Source organism: Pleurodeles waltl, chromosome 12 (assembly GCF_031143425.1).
Source record: "Pleurodeles waltl isolate 20211129_DDA chromosome 12, aPleWal1.hap1.20221129, whole genome shotgun sequence".
Taxonomy (NCBI): domain Eukaryota; kingdom Metazoa; phylum Chordata; class Amphibia; order Caudata; family Salamandridae; genus Pleurodeles; species Pleurodeles waltl.
Genome location: NC_090451.1, coordinates 706,657,489 through 706,673,453, shown reverse-complemented (window position 1 = coordinate 706,673,453; position 15,965 = coordinate 706,657,489). Strand labels below are relative to the sequence as shown.

The 15,965-nt window shown below is 46.5% G+C and overlaps 1 protein-coding gene across 9 annotated transcripts in view; it reads left to right on the top strand.

The window, feature by feature from the left end:
* LOC138266928 (calmodulin-binding transcription activator 2-like) overlaps positions 1–15,965 on the top strand; it is an 863,356-nt gene that overhangs the window by 180,682 nt on the left and 666,709 nt on the right. The gene's annotated exons all lie outside the window — the stretch shown is intronic.

Here is a 15,965-nt window from a genome sequence, read left to right as displayed (position 1 = left end):
TCAGCTAGAGTCAGCAAGGAAGACCTTCTGCCACTGCTTTTATATGTACCTGTGCCCTCTGTGATGCAGTACAAAGAAGGCTTAGAAATATAACTTTCTTGACTGATTGCATTAATTAAATACTGTGTAATAAACTTGCCTGCTGCTGTGATTATCACCTCAGACCACTGTTCATTAGTGGGCTAAAACATGGCCGATCTATGCGTGAGGTCTTAAGAAAGAGCTAAATGCTGAGAGTTCTTCACTTTGATTGAAATCTCTGTTCTGATGGATACTTCTGACTGCAGATTCTTCACCTTTAGAATATTCCCCAGGCACCAGACTGGATCTGGAAACGTTTTCATAGTACTACTTCTGCACGCTGGTAGATAGCTCTGTGCAGCTCAACATAGGCTTTATTCTACCCCTTAAGTGATAGAGCGGAGCCGCATCTAAGTGCTGCCAACCCGCCAACCCTGCCGCTGATATCAGTTCCTTTCTGTATTCTCCTTAGAACATTGATGCATATCTCCACTCGCACTTCAGTCTTTTGACTCCCACATTGTAATCCAGTGTGCAAGGGGTCAGTGCCTCCTCCTAAATCTACAGGCTTCAAACTATGCCACAACTGTAGAAAACAGGTATCTGTCACAGACCCATACTAATTGTGTCTTTGGTGTTTGGGTTCAGACAACAACTCCAAGTCATGCATTGAATGAACGCCTTCTAGCACCAGAAGGGGATCCGAGAACATGAAACAAAGCTGTGTGTCGATTGGTATAGGAAGAGGTCACTGGACTTCTGTAAGCCACACTCCAAGTCGAGGGCACAGAATCACTTGAGATGCTGCTCTCAGCAAAAATAGTCTTCACAGTTGAAATCCTCTGTTATTCAAAGTCCAAAGAGGAACCCTAATAAAGCGAAATGGGACTCAACCCCATCCTGACACTTTTTATCAAAAGTGAAGCCATGAGGGCTTAAAGGCGCCAATCTATCCTGCTTCCAATCTTAGATTAAGAAGGTAATCCTGGAGTTCATCATGATGCACCCAAGATCCTCAGGCCATCAGCGATGCCATTGAACGTTGAGGCTTTTATGGAGACCATGCTGCTCGTTTCTGGCACTCTTCCACCTCCCTCGGGTGTGCATTTGAGCGCAAGGATCACAGGGGCTCCCAGTCAGATTACTGCCAGAGGATCTGTTCTCTGCGCTGTCTGAACCCGTTTGACTCATCATGGGTTCAGCACTGATTCTGGTGCAGGTTTCTACTTCTTTTTCCAGACCTGCCTAGGTCTCTCCTTCATTAAGACTGGAGAAGAATCTGATACTGATTCCAATGTCTGTCCTCAAATCAGTGTCTGCTCGATACCAACCAATGGAACCAATGCTACAATGCACCCAGTCTTCATAGAAGGAGTCTGATCCCCCTGTAGCAGAGGTGTCCTCGGAGGCTGCACTGTCTTTTTAACTCCCACTCTGACTAAAGCTTGCCACCACTCAGAGACGACGATGGTGGCAGTGATTATGACAATGACAGTTCTCTTCCAGGGGATCCTCATCAATAGTCATAAACATTGAATATTCCGGCCCCCGTGTGGGGCCCCCGGAGCATACATAAAATACACACATATAAAGTATGAAATATGCACAAAAAAAAAAATATATAGCATTTTTAGTAGACAAATTTTCATACTAAAGTCATATATACATGTGTAAAAACAGCAATGCAGACTATAATCATAAACAGGCTAAAATGCTTTATTTCTATGGATTTTTTTTTTTTTAAACAGTCCTTTTCAAAATTACAATAAGAGAAAAAACACTTTCCAAAGCCCCATAACTGGGCCTAGGGAAAGAAGCAGTGGCAACATCAGAGAAAAAAAGAGAAAAAAAGAGAAAAAACTACATTGAAAACAATGGAGCATTCTTAGCCAATAGGCTCCATGCAGGTTAACACAGGAGAACCATAAAAATTCTGGCACCGTGCCTTTAAGACCCTGAGCACCTCCAGTATCTCACCATGCCTCACGGGTGAAGGAGTGGTAACAGTTGGTTCACAGTTAGGTCAGTTCTTTTTTCCGGCTTCTTCTGAGAGGGTCCTGGAGCATTGAGCTCTCAGTTTTTCTGAGTTTTTCTCAGGAAAATACTTCAGAACAGCGTTTTTTCTGCTTTCACTCAACATTTAACACCTTTGTCTGAGTCAAGAAACTTTTTCCTGACTGAAAAATGCCTTCTCTTTTTGTGAAGTGCCCTTCCTGTGGGAAGAAGAAGGCCCAGTCAGATCGACACACTCTCTGCATTGTGTGCTTGCCTCAGAGTCACTGCCCTGACACTTGCAGACACTGCAAGAACATGTCAAAAAGGACTCGAAGGACAGGAAGAAGATCAGACTTCATGGTCTTCATGAGAGGCAGAAGACATCGTTCTCTTCACTTCCCAGGCAGCCAACAAGCCATTCTCAGGAGAGACAGGCTAGATCGACGTCAGCAGGTAGGAAGGTACCTGTTTGTTCCCCGTCGACGTCATCGCTGCCACCGTCACACCGCCATAGATCGCCGTCGACAGCGACCCGACCGACGTCGAAGGATACGACGTCGAAGGAACATGGCCACCACAGGGGCAGATCTCCGTCGACGGTTACCCACCGATCGATGTCGAGCCAGCACCGGCGTGTCCATTCGCCGTCAAAGGCCTTGCACCCCTCGACGACAAGGAAAACGACGTCGAAATCACCTCAACGGCGAGAGCGCAGACATCCGCCGTCGACAGCACATCTCCTGACGGCGAGACACTTGGCGTCGAGAAGGACGCGGTCAAGGGATCGATGGTCACCGTCGAGGCACTCGACGTTGAGACCAGAGCAACCCACGTCACTCCCTTCGACGTTGTTGCAGCTGTCGACGTCAACACAGGTTTTGCCTGTCTTGCAAGGAGAAGAGCGTCGGCTTCCGCCGGCGGATAAGACCACTCCAACATCTCCGGTGGTCTCCATAAGGAGTGGTTCATCTGGGCGGTCGAGAGCTGCATCGTCTGGGCATGTCTCGCCCATCAACTTGTCGCCAAGGTGGTTGGTTAGCCTTAATAGAACGACTGTCTCCCCAGACTCGCAGTACTCGAGGATGTACTCACCTTCGGCCTCTCTCCCGAGAACACCATCGCCAACAGCGCGGGCAGGATGGGCTCATTCTGCGTCTCACCAGTCGGCCACGCGGCCTCGACGCGCTGCTACAGCATTTCGGAGCAGGTCACGATCCCAGAGACGATCTTGATCACGGTCACGCCATCGCAGAAGCTCTCCTTCTTGGTCATCGTCGGGGTCCTCAGTAAGAGAGTACTCCCCGACCTTAACGGATTCTCCACCAACTAGAGTTTTCCCGGTGGACGATATTACAACCTTTAACAAGGTGCTTCTCAGGGGAGCACAAAATCTAAATATAGAGGTCCAGGAACCTTCGACCTCCTCATCCGTGATCTTTGAAACCCTGCAGCATAGAGCGGTTTCGAAGAAATTGCTACCGCTAGTGCCGGGTCTTTTACAACCAACCATGGACACCTTTTTTGCACCAGCCACCCTCAGATCAGCTCCTGCTAGGATCTTGAAGAAATATAAGGCACCTGAGCAAGATCCTTTGTTTCTCAGGACTGATCCACAGCCGGACTCAGTCATATTGGCCGCAGCCCGGAAGACGCACTCAGTGGCATCATCCTCCACGGTTCCACCGGATAAAGAGAGTAGACACCTGGACTCTCTGGGGAGGAAGATGTGTGGCACGGCGGCTTCCATGATGAAGGTCTCCAGCGCTTCCGCACTCCTAGGCAGATATAACCGTTCACTCTGGGACTCACTGAGCAGGTTCGCAGAAAAATTGCCTAGGGAAGACAGGCAGGATTTTCAGGAGATCCTTCAGGAGGGGTGTCTGGTCTCCAATCAGGTCATCAGTGCAGCAGCAGATAGGGCAGACTTAGCTGCACGTGGTTACGCGCATGGGGTTTGTGCAAGAAGGTCTTCCTGGCTGAGACTGACAGGATTGAAGCAGGAAGCGCAGCAGCGTATCCTAAAACTTCCGTTCAACGGAAACTCTCTTTTTGGAACCCATACAGATGAGGAGATGGCGCGTATGAAGACGGAAGTGGACACCATGAGGGCAGTGGGCCTAGAGAGAAAAAAGGACTTCAGGCGAAGGTATAGACCTTACGACAGGTGCCTTTTTCAGCAGAGGGTTCAAACCCCTCATTGGTCCCAGAGGCCACAACAGAGACAAGGGCGCCCACTTTTCCAATCTCGTAAGACCACGAGAGACCGAGGGTCAAGCAGACCACAGCAGTCCACACCCAAAGCTCCGGCAAAGCAATGATGACTCGCTTCCCTTAGCACCGTGCACCACTCCGGTGGGGGGAAGTATCACAGAGTTCATTCACGAGTGGCGTGCAATAACAAAAGACAAATGGGTGCTCAACATTGTGGAGAATGGGTACTCTCTTCTTTTCCGCCAACCTCCTCCTCACTTGCCACCAACCAAATGCAATCCGGCTCATATGAGCCTATTACGCAAAGAGGCTCACACCCTTTTACGGAAAAAGGCAATAGAAAAAGTCCCAGTCGCGCAGAGAGGGAAGGGAGTATACTCCCGCTATTTTCTGGTAGCAAAAAAAGGTCGAGAAGGGGTTTTCAGACCGATTCTGGACTTAAGACTACTGAACAAGTACATAAAATAGCAAAAGTTCAGGATGCTGGCTCTCCACCAGATTTCCCTCAGCTACATCGAGGAGACTGGATGTGCTCCATAGACCTGCAAGACGTGTATTTTCATATCCCGATCATTCCCAAAAATCGGAAATTCCTACGCTTCCGGATAGCCTCCCAGCACTATCAGTTCAAGGTGCTTCCATTCGGCCTGAAATCTGCCCCTCGCGTTTTCTCAAAATGCGTAGCAGCGGTAGCGGCGCATTTAAGGAAGCAAAAATCTTCATTTACCCATACCTAGACGACTGGCTTCTGAAAGCCTCCTCTCCGGCGCAGGCAAGAAGCCATAGGGACATTGTGCTCAGTGTTTTCAGGTCTCTAGGTCTACAGGTCAACTACCAAAAGTCCAACCTGATTCCAATGCAAAATCTCCACTAACTGGGAGCAATACTGGATACAAAGCTCGAAAGAGTGTATCCTTCGGAGGAACGACTGTTATCAATAAATGGAAAGTGTCAAGACCTTCTGAAGTCCGACGCTCCCACGGCCCGTCAGGTGACATCTCTATTGGGCTCCATGGCCTCGTGCATTTTCATTGTCCCCAATGCCAGGCTACATATGAGGCCTCTTCAAGAGGCGCTGGAAAACAACTGGAACCAGAGCACAGGCCGCTGGGAGGACAGAATGCGACTTCCGATAGGAGCACGACAATCGTTGCAATAGTGGATGCACAGACCTCACCTGTCAGTAGGAGCTCCGTTTCACCAGTTAATCCCGACCGTCACTCTGGTAACGGATGCGTCGCTTCAGGGATGGGGAGCTCATCTGGGTTCCCTTCAAGCTCAGGGCCTGTGGTCCAACAACGAAAGAGTACCACATCAACCTGCTGGAGCTCAGAGCAGTCCATCTGGCTCTCAAGTCTTTTGCTCCATCGATTCAGGGGAAATCTCTTCTAGTGCAAACGGACAATACGACAACAATGTATTATCTGAACAGACAAGGAGGAACGAGATCCCTGCCCCTATCTCGGGAGTCTCAGGCCATCTGGCATTGGCTCTTAGCGAGAGGAATGTCGCTTACAGCAGTTCACCTACCAGGGCAACAAAATGTGGAGGCGGACTTCCTGAGCAGAAATCTCGAGGACGCCCACGATTGGGTCCTTCACGACGAGGCCGTCGAAGACATCTTCGCTCAATGGGGTTGGCCTCAATTGGATCTCTTCGCAGACGAGGTAAACAGGAAATGTCCAGACTTCGCGTCCAGGTTCTACCGTCCGGGATCTCGAGGGAATGCCCTGTTGATCGACTGGTCAGGGATATTTTTCTACGCTTTTCCACCGATCCCCCTCATACCTGCGGTGATCAACAAACTCTACAGATCCAGCACCAGAATGATTCTCATAGCTCCGCAATGGCCTTGTCAGTTGTGGTACACAGATCTCCTCAACCTATCAGACCAGTCTCACAGGAGGCTGCCGTGCAGACTGGATCTCCTTTGCAGGCTGGGAGGCAGGATACTTCACCCCAACCTTCCCTCTCTGAGCTTGACGGCATGGCTCCTGAATTCCTGCAGTATGGGCACCTAGAGGTCTCGCAGGAGTGCATGAACATCTTAAAGGAGTCCAGACGGCCTTCCACGCGGCGTTCTTACACGTTCAAGTGGAAGAGGTTCTACATATGGTGTCGTCAGCAAGGTCAGAATCCTATACTGGCTCAGGAGGAGGTCATACTGTCTTACCTACTCCATTTGGCAAAATCGGGTCTGCAAGTGTCATCTATTAAGGTACATTTATCTGCCATTACAGCCTATCATAAGTCAGCTTCTCAGGAATCCTTTTTTACAAGACCAGTAGTCAAGGATTTCTTAGAAGGTTTAAAAAAAGTTTTTCCACCCATTCGGAAACCCTCCCCTCCATGGGAACTGAACATAGTACTTTCGAAACTTATGGGCCCTCCTTTCGAACCTATACACAAAGCCTCTTTGCAACACCTTACGTGGAAGACGGCTTTTCTGGTAGCTATTACTTCTGCGAGGAGGGTTAGTGAAATTCAGGCTTTGTCCTCCAAAGAACCATACACAGTCTTCCACGAGAATAGAGTGGTTCTACGAACTCATTCTTACCGAAGGAGGTGTCAGATTTTCACAGAAAGCTTTGCACTCCCTAGATTTGAAAAGAGTGCTGAAATTTTACTTGGACAAAACCAAACTAATTAGACAATCTAACCACTTATTTGTAAATTATGGTCATTTGAGAACAGGCGAGGCAGCCTCAAAACGAACCATATCTAGATGGATAGTTTCATGTATTGTTACTGCATATCAATTGGCTAATAAATAACTCCTTGCTAGGCCTAAGGCGCATTCGACAAGAGGAAAGGCGGCTATGGCTGCCCTCCTTAATAATGTTCTAATCTCTGAAATTTGTAAGGCTGCTACATGGAAGTCTGTACATACATTTACTAGGCATTACTATTTGGACTCAGATGCCAAAGCAGACACCCAAGTTGGGCAAGCATCTCTGAGAAATTTGTTTGCATGATACATATCTATTCCTGCACTTCTATTAGACAGTCCGCAGAGTTAAGGGATGGGCTTGCTAATCTATTCACTGTTTATGACTATTGATGAGGATCCCCTGGAAGAGAAGGATAAGTTACTTAGCTGTAAATCCTAGTTCTCTTCCAGGGGTATCCTCATCAAAGTCATGAACAACCCACCCTCCTCCCCGGACGCAAGTCTCCTAGAAGTGCAGGACACACTATCTTTCGAATCTGCTGCACAACTTGTCACCGTAAAAAAGTACTGACCTAACTGTGAACCAACTGTCACCTCTCCTTCACCCGTGAGGCATGGTGGGATACTGGAGGTGCTCAGGGTCTTAAAGGCACGGTGCCAGAATTTTTATGGTTCTCCTGTGTTAACCTGCATGCAGCCTATTGGCTAAGAATGCTCCATTGTTTTCAATGTAGTTTTTTCTCTTTTTTTCTCTGATGTTGCTATTGCTTCTTTCCCTAGGCCCAGTTATGGGGCTTTGGAAAGTGTTTTTTCTCTTACTGTAATTGTGAAAAGGACTGTTTAAAAAATATTTTAAAAAACTCCATAGAAATAAAGCATTTTAGCCATTTTAGCCTGTTTATGATTATAGTCTGCATTGCTGTTTTTACACACGTATATATGACTTTAGTATGAAAATATGTCTACTCAAGACAGTACTTAAAACTTGAGTCTGCGTTTTGCAATATAATGCCCCAGTCGAAATTTTCGAAGTGGCAGCACCAGTGGAGTTAGGGCATCCCTGAGATCAGTTGCTTCACCATTTTGCAGTGGAAAGTGGACTTACAAATACATCAAACCAACATCCTTTCAAATCAGTATGTTCAATGGCATGTGTGGCTGTAGATACAGATGCTATGCATAAGTTCGCCATCTAGTGTTTGGTTCGGAGTGGTACAACTTGTTTTTCTTCTAAGAAGCTGTTCGAGTGACTCCTCTCGGTAATACTGCACATGGGTATTGAGTCCTTTGTTAGATTGTTTCTCTCAGTCGCTGGGTTCGAAGTCACTGGGTTCGGACGTGTGTTCCTCTCGCTCTGAGTTCGCTGCTCAATACAATCCAACACGGTTCTCTCTCTGTCTTTCTATCACCGTCGGTATTGTTCGATTGCGTTTTCTTCCCTCACTCTGCCTTTGGTTTCAGCTTGCACCCGGAATAGATTCTCTGTGTTTTGGGGCAGACGCAGCCCTCTCAGGCCCTCTTCGAGACTACCTCCTCCGCGTGGCATCTAACTATGTAGCCATGAGGTAACAGACTCCATTTTGCTTTTGCCCTCAATGCCAGTCCAAATTTCCACACACCGACCACCACCAGCTCTGTAATTTGTGTCTCTCCTGTGAGCACAGCAAGCAGACCTGCAATGCGTGCCATTCCTTTCGATTGAAGAAATCACTCAGAGATCGACAAGCTTGTCGAGTGGAAATGGCGTTTTGGACTCCAGACAACACACCTGACATCTTCGGCGACGAGCATGCACAGGAGGAGCTGGATTAAGAACTGTTTTTCTCTGTCGAAGACTCTGACTCGGATGTTCAATCCAACATTGATAGTCAACCATTGAAGTTAGCACAGTCTGTGAGTAAAAAGACCCCTCTACCCTCAGTCATAACTACATCTAAAGAGGTCACCGGTCTGCTATTCCCTTTCGCCCATGGTCGGAAGCAAGAAACTCCTTCGCCCTCCGGCTCAGCACTGAAAAAAGCAAAATCCGAATCTTCAATATTGACGTCCGGTGCTGGTACCTCTACCTCGGCACCAACCCGACTGAGTACACACAGTGCTTCGGTCCCGACTACTTTGGCACCCCAAAAAAAATTGCCATCCTCTGTTTCGGTACCGAAAATATCCCACAAACTGAAATCTTAGGAGCCGAAAATTTAAAAAAAGACCTCTCGACCACCCCCTCAGTGGTGGAACTAATTTTGGAACTTATGGATACTCGTCAGTGCCGACTTCAGATTCACAAGGGAACAGGACGTAATATAACACTTCCTCCTCTTCCTTTAAAGAGGAAATTAACTTTTCAAAAGGCGCTTGACTCCTCTGTGCCTCCAAAAAAGCCTACCAAGGACAAGGCTCCTTTTCTCCCTCTCCTCAATCCTCTTCACCGCATTCTCCAGATCCTTCTCCTCCCCCAACATCTCCCCCTCCTTCGGGGTTCACACCACCTGGTAGGGCTCATGATTTAGGAGATACAAAAGATGATCCAGACCCATGGGATACATATGATCCGGATCATATTACACCTAACGATCCGGATCTCTACCCAGTTAGACCCTCACCACCTCAGGATTCCACCTCATATGAACAGGTTGTAGCTAGGGCAGCTACATTTCATAACGTCCACATGCACACTGATCGAACAGAAGATTTTCTTTTCAACACCCTTGGCACAGCACACATGGAAAATCAGTTTTTTCCCCATGCTCCCAAGCATGCTCAGGCACACAGTTGAAATCTTTAAGAAACCACTTAGATCACAAGTTATCACTCCCAAGGTAAAAAAAAATAAAAGACTGCACCCACTGCCCCTTTATTTATGAAGGCTCAAATTCCTCCTCACTCTATTATTGCCTCTTCTGCTTACAAAAGGGTTAATAGCCATTCAACGTGAGACACCTCCTCTTCTGAGGAGGAAGGTCAAAGTTAGATGTGGTAATTAAGAGGGTGGCGGCTCAAGCAGCCAATCACTGGCGTATTGCTGACATGCAGGGGTTACTATCCTGCTATGATAGAGCACACTGGGATGCCATGTAGGAGCTTCTACAATAGCTGTCTGAGGAACATCATAAAATGGGTGCAGAAATTGTAGCTGATGGGCAAACTTTCACCAACAATTCAATTAGATGTGTGCTGGATGCTGCTGATACAGCAGCATGCAGTATTTATACCAGCATCATCATTAGACAACATGCCTCACGTAGATGCTCAGGCTTTAAACCATAGGTACAGCAGGCAGTGTTAAACATGCCCTTCGGTAAAGAGTACTTATTTGGCCCAAAAGTAGATATCACACTTGAAAAACTCAACAAAGATAATCATACTGCCAAAACTATGGGGATACTCGTAGCCAGCACCCACAGGGGTACTTTATGTCTCCCGGGGGTCCTCAAGAGGCTTTTGGTCATCCTTTACAGACCAGTCCTGTACACATGCAAAGCCCACCTCTCAGTTATACTCCAGAGGTTATTATGGAGCTTCCTACTGAGGAAACAATAATAAAGGCAGAGGAAAGCCACCTACACCTAGAGGCTCCTCATCCACCACCAAGCAATGACTGTCTCCACCTGCCACCACCACACATAACTCCTGTAGGCTGCACACTTCAACACTTTTACCCACAGTGGTCTCAAACTACCACAGATCAATGGGTACTTTCAGTGCATACAGAATTTCGGAAAAACATCTCACTCTTCTCAAAGAGGAAGTACACTCTTTTCCTCTCAAAGAGGCCATAGAACCAGTTCCATTACCACACCAAGGTACAGAAGTTTACTCCTTCTATTTTCTAATATCCCAAAAAGACGGTTCTCTCAGACCAGTCTTAAATCTCAAACCCTTTAAACCATTACATCCTGTCAGAACACTTCCCTGTGGTCATTCTTCAAGATGTCATTCTCCAAAAATGCCATTTCATGACAGCTTTAGACATAAAGGATGCCTATTTTCACATGGCAATTCATCCAACACACTGCAGATTCCTCTGATTCATGGTTGCAGGAAAACATTACCAATTGAAGGTCAAGGTCACAACTGCTCCCAGAGTATTCACCAAATGTCTCACAGTAGTGGCCGCACACCTCAGAAGACAACACGTTCCCATCTTCCCTTACGTGAACGACTGGCTTATCAAGGCCAGTACCCTCCAATAATGTCAACATCACACTCAACTTACAATCAATTTCCTACACACTTTAGGATTCACCATCAGTTACCTCAAATCACAACTTCAACCTGTCCAGATACAACCGTATCTAGGAGCGATTCTCAATACACACTTAGGACTAGCGTTTCCCAGCTCAGCCCAAATTCAAGCTTTTGAAATAATGATTGCTCTTTTAACAGTGAACCATTCATACACAGTAAGGACTTCTATGCGCCTACTAGGTATGATGGCATCGTGCATCACCATTGTACTGCATGCCAAACTTCATATGTGTCCCCTACAACTGTGCCTTTTTCGTCAGTGGTCTCAGGCAGAGGGACACCTGGAAGATTTAGTGTAAGACCTAGTGATGTTGGACTGCCAAGCTCATCTCTCTCTGCAATGGTGGAACAGTACAAACCTTATGAAAGGTCGTTCCTTTTTAGACACTGTGCCTCATATCACTCTCACTACAGACGCCTCACATACCGGTTGGGGAACTCATGTCCACAACCTCACAGCCCAGGGGCTATGGAATATCACTCAACAGTCCTTACACATCAATCACCTGGAACTTCTATTAGTCTTCCTAGCAGTGAAAACATTCCTTCCACACTTACAACACAAGGTACTGTTGGCACTTACAGACAACATGACTGCCAGGTACTATCTTCAAAAACAGGGGGAGACGCAATCACCTCAACTATCCCATCTTGCAAAAACAATATGGAAATTGGCAATACATCACCACATTCACATAGTGGCACAGTATCTCCTAGAGACAGACAATCAATTTGCTGACCTGCTAAGCAGGATGAAGCAACAAGTCCATGAATTGGAACTCCATCTACAAGTGCTTCACCACTACTTTCTAAAGTGGTGAACACCTCAATAGACTTATTTGCCACACCTCAGAATGCAAAATATCAAAACGTCACCTCCAGGTATCCTCACTCCAAAGGCAAAGCTGTGTGGGTGAATTGGTTAGGAATATTTGCTTATGCTTTTCCCCCTTTCCTACTCATTCCTTTTCTAGTTCGGATGCTCAGACAATCTTCCCTCATCATGATCCTGGTAGCTTCTACATGGGCACGTCAACCTTGTACATAACACTTCTGGATTTCTCAGTAGTTCCACATCAGAAGCTCTTCAACAGACCGGACATTCCAATTCACAATAAAGGGCAAATAAGACATCCAGACCCCAAATCCCTCAACCTAGCCATAGGGCTCCTGAAGTCATAAAATTTGGGTACTTACATATACCACAAGAATGTATGGATGTTCTTAGAGAAAACGTAGACCCACAACTAAACGTTGTTACGCTGCAAAATGGAAACATTTCGTTTGCTATTGCCAATCAAAAAACATTGACTCTTCCAAACCAATGATTCAACAAATTGTCTGTTACTTAATAAATTTACAAAAAGCTAATCTTGCTTATGCTGCCATTCGTCTTCACTTATCAGCTATAGCTACATATCTTCAAAACAGACAGCATACTCATTTGTTTAGAATTCCTGTTAATAAGGCATTTATAGAAGGACTCAAAAGAGTCATTTCACCAAAGGTTCCTTAAGCACCATCCTGGAATCTTTATATTGTTCTCACAAGGATTATGGGTCCTCCTTTTGAGCCACTACATTCCTGTTCTCTACAGTTTCTGTCATGGAAGGTAGCCTTTTAAGTTGCTATCACTTCCCTTAGGCGTATAAGTGAGCTCCAGGCTATAACCTTGCAAGAACCTTTCTTCCCAATTCACAAAGAAAAACTTGTATTAAAAACTAATCCAAAATTCCTTCCAAAGGTAGTTTCATAATTTCATATCAATCAATCAATAGAATTGCCAGTTTTCTTTCACACACCAGATTCTGTAGCGGAAAGAGCTGTACACACTCTTGATGTTAAAAGGGCTCTTATGTATTATATAGAAAGTACCAACCACTATAGGAAAACAAAACAACTTTTTGTGGCCTTTTCAGAGCCCCATAAAGTGAAAGCTATATTTAAACCAAGTATAGGTAGATGGATAGTCAAATGTATTCAAACTTGCTATCATAAAGCCAAATGACAATTACCTACACCACCTAGAGCACATTCCACTAGGAAAAAAGGTGTATTTATGGAATTTTTAGGTAACATACCTGTAGGAAGTTGGCTCTGTATGTACTATTTCAAAGTAAGAAATAGCATGCACAGAATCCAAGGGTTCCCCATAGAGGTAAGATAGTGGCAAAAAGAGATAATTCTAATGCTCTATTTTGTGGTAGTGTGGTCGAGCAGTAGGCTTATCAGAGGGTAGTGTTAAGCATTTGTTGTACACACACACAGGCAATAAATGAGGAACACACACTCAAAGACAATTCCAGGCCAATAGGTTTTTATATAGAAAAGTATATTTTCTTAGTTTATTTTAAGAACCACAGGTTCAAGATTTACAAACAATACTTTAAAGGAAAGGTATTTCACTCAGGTATCTTAGGAACTTGGAATCATCAGAATAGCATGTACAGTTTTGGCAAAGATGGCAATAAGCTATTTTAAAAATGGACACTGCAAAAATCAACAGTTCCTGGGGGAGGTAAGTATTTGTTAAGTACACAGGTAAGTAAAGCACTTACAGGGTTGAAAGTTGGGTCCAAGGTAGCCCACCGTTGGGGGTTCAAGGCAACCCCAAAGTTACCACACCAGCAGCTCAGGGCCGGTCCGGTGCAGAGGTCAAAGTGGTGCCCAAAACACATAGGCTTCAATGGAAATAGGGGTGCCCCGGTTCCAGTCTACCAGCTGGTAAGTACCTGCGACTTCGGAGGGCAGACCAGGGGGGTTTTGTAGGGCACCGGGGGGGACACAAGCAGGCACAGAAAGTACACCCTCAGCGGCACAGGAGCGGCCGGGTGCAGAGTGCAAACAGGCGTCGGGTTTGCAATAGGATTCAATGGGGAGACCCAGGGGTCTCTTCAGCGATGCAGGCAGGCAAGGGGGGTGGGCTCCTCGGGGTAGCCACCACCTGGGCTAGGAAAAGGGCCGCCTGGGGGTTGCTCCTGCACTGGAGTTCGGTTCCTTCAGGTCCTGGGGGCTGCGGTGCAGTGTGTCTTCCAGGCGTCGTGTTCCTTGAAGCAGGCAGTCGCAGTCAGGGGGAGCCTCTGGCTTCCCTCTGCAGGCGTCGCTGTGGGGACTCAGGGGGGGTCAACTCTGGCTACTCACGGGCTCGCAGTCGCCGGGTAGTCCTCCCTGTAGAGTTAGTTTTCCGCAGGTCGAGCCAGTGGGATCGGTTGCAGAGTGGAAAGTCTCACGCTTCCGGCGGGAAACGTGTGGTCTTTAAAAGTTGCTTCTTTGTTGCAAAGTTGCAGTTCTTGTGAACAGGGCCGCTGTCCTCGGGAGTTTCTTGGTCCTTTTAGATGCAGGGTAGTCCTCTGAGGCTTCAGAGGTCGCTGGACCCTGGGGGATGCGTCGCTGTTGCAGTTTTTCTCGAAGTGGGGAGACAGGCCGGTAGGGCTGGGGCCAAAGCAGTTGGTGTCTCCGTCTTCTCTGCAGGGCTTCAGGTTAGCAGTCCTTCTTTGTCTTCAGGTTGCAGGAATCTATCTTCCTAGGTTCTGGGGGCCCCTAAATACTCAATTTAAGGGTGTGTTTAGGTCTGGGAGGATAGTAGCCAATGGCTACTAGCCCTGCGGGTGGCTACACCCTCTTTGTGCCTCCTCCCTGTGGGGAGGGGGCACATCCCTAATCCTATTGGGGGAATCCTCCATCTTGCAGATGGAGGATTTCTAAAAGTCAGAGTTACCTCAGCTCAGGACACCTTAGGGGCTGTCCTGACTGGGGGGTGACTCCTCCTTGTTTTTCTCATTATCTCCTCCAGCCTTGCCGCCAAAAGTGGGGGCAGTGGCCGGAGGGGCGGGCATCTCCACTAGCTGGGATCCCCTGTGGCGCTGTAACAAAAGGCATGAGCTGCCTCCACAAACTCCCTTGGTACTTCGCAGCCATTTAATATCTTGTTGAAAAGTGTGATTAGGAATTACTCCAACTGGGGCGCTAACAGCTTATAGAGCTCTGCTGGTAGGCCATGATTGTTGCATGCTTTCCTATTCAGAGAGTTAGAAATCGCACAATTAACACCAGCCAATGTACTGGGGGCTTCAGCTAGTACCCCTGTTTCGTTTGTAATGGTGGGCAGCTGAAGTGTATCCAAGTATGCCATGATTCTCTCATAGGGGATTTCCATGTATAGGCATAAGCCCTGAATAGTTCCACGTGCCTGCGGGGACCCCGGAGCACTGATATGAAGTATATTCTTAAGTGCAGATACCAGCCCTTTAAAAAAAGGTCTGTCAAAACCCACTTAAGAATAACACTGTGCAGCCTATGTGAACAGCTACACAGGCCAAATTGTTGAAAAGAAAGCAGCTGTAGTGTAAATTCACGTTCAAACACCTATTTATTCTAGAAATGTAATAAAAAATACATTCTCATACTTTATTTACACCTCTCATGAGAATAAAACAATGCAGGACAGTGTAGCCCATAGGCTGCCATTATACAGAATGTAAATAGAGCTGTGCCTTTAAGAAAGTAAAGTCTTCCTGTATCCCATCATGCACAGCAAAAGGCAGTTGCCTCAGTTCTTTTTTCCGGCTCCTTCTGACAGGACCCTGAAGCATTGAGCTCTACTTCACAAAGCTTTTTTGCCAGAAAATTAAATTAAAACCTTTTGAATTTCAATTTCACTCTACGTTTTTAATATTGAGTGAACATTTGCTAACCTTTTCTGTCAAATTCTGACAGAAATTTAAGGTTTTTCTATTTTAGAATGCCTTCACTTTTTGAAAAATGTCCTTCTTGTGGCAGAAAAAAGGCTAAAACAGACCCACACCAGGTCTGTATAATTTGC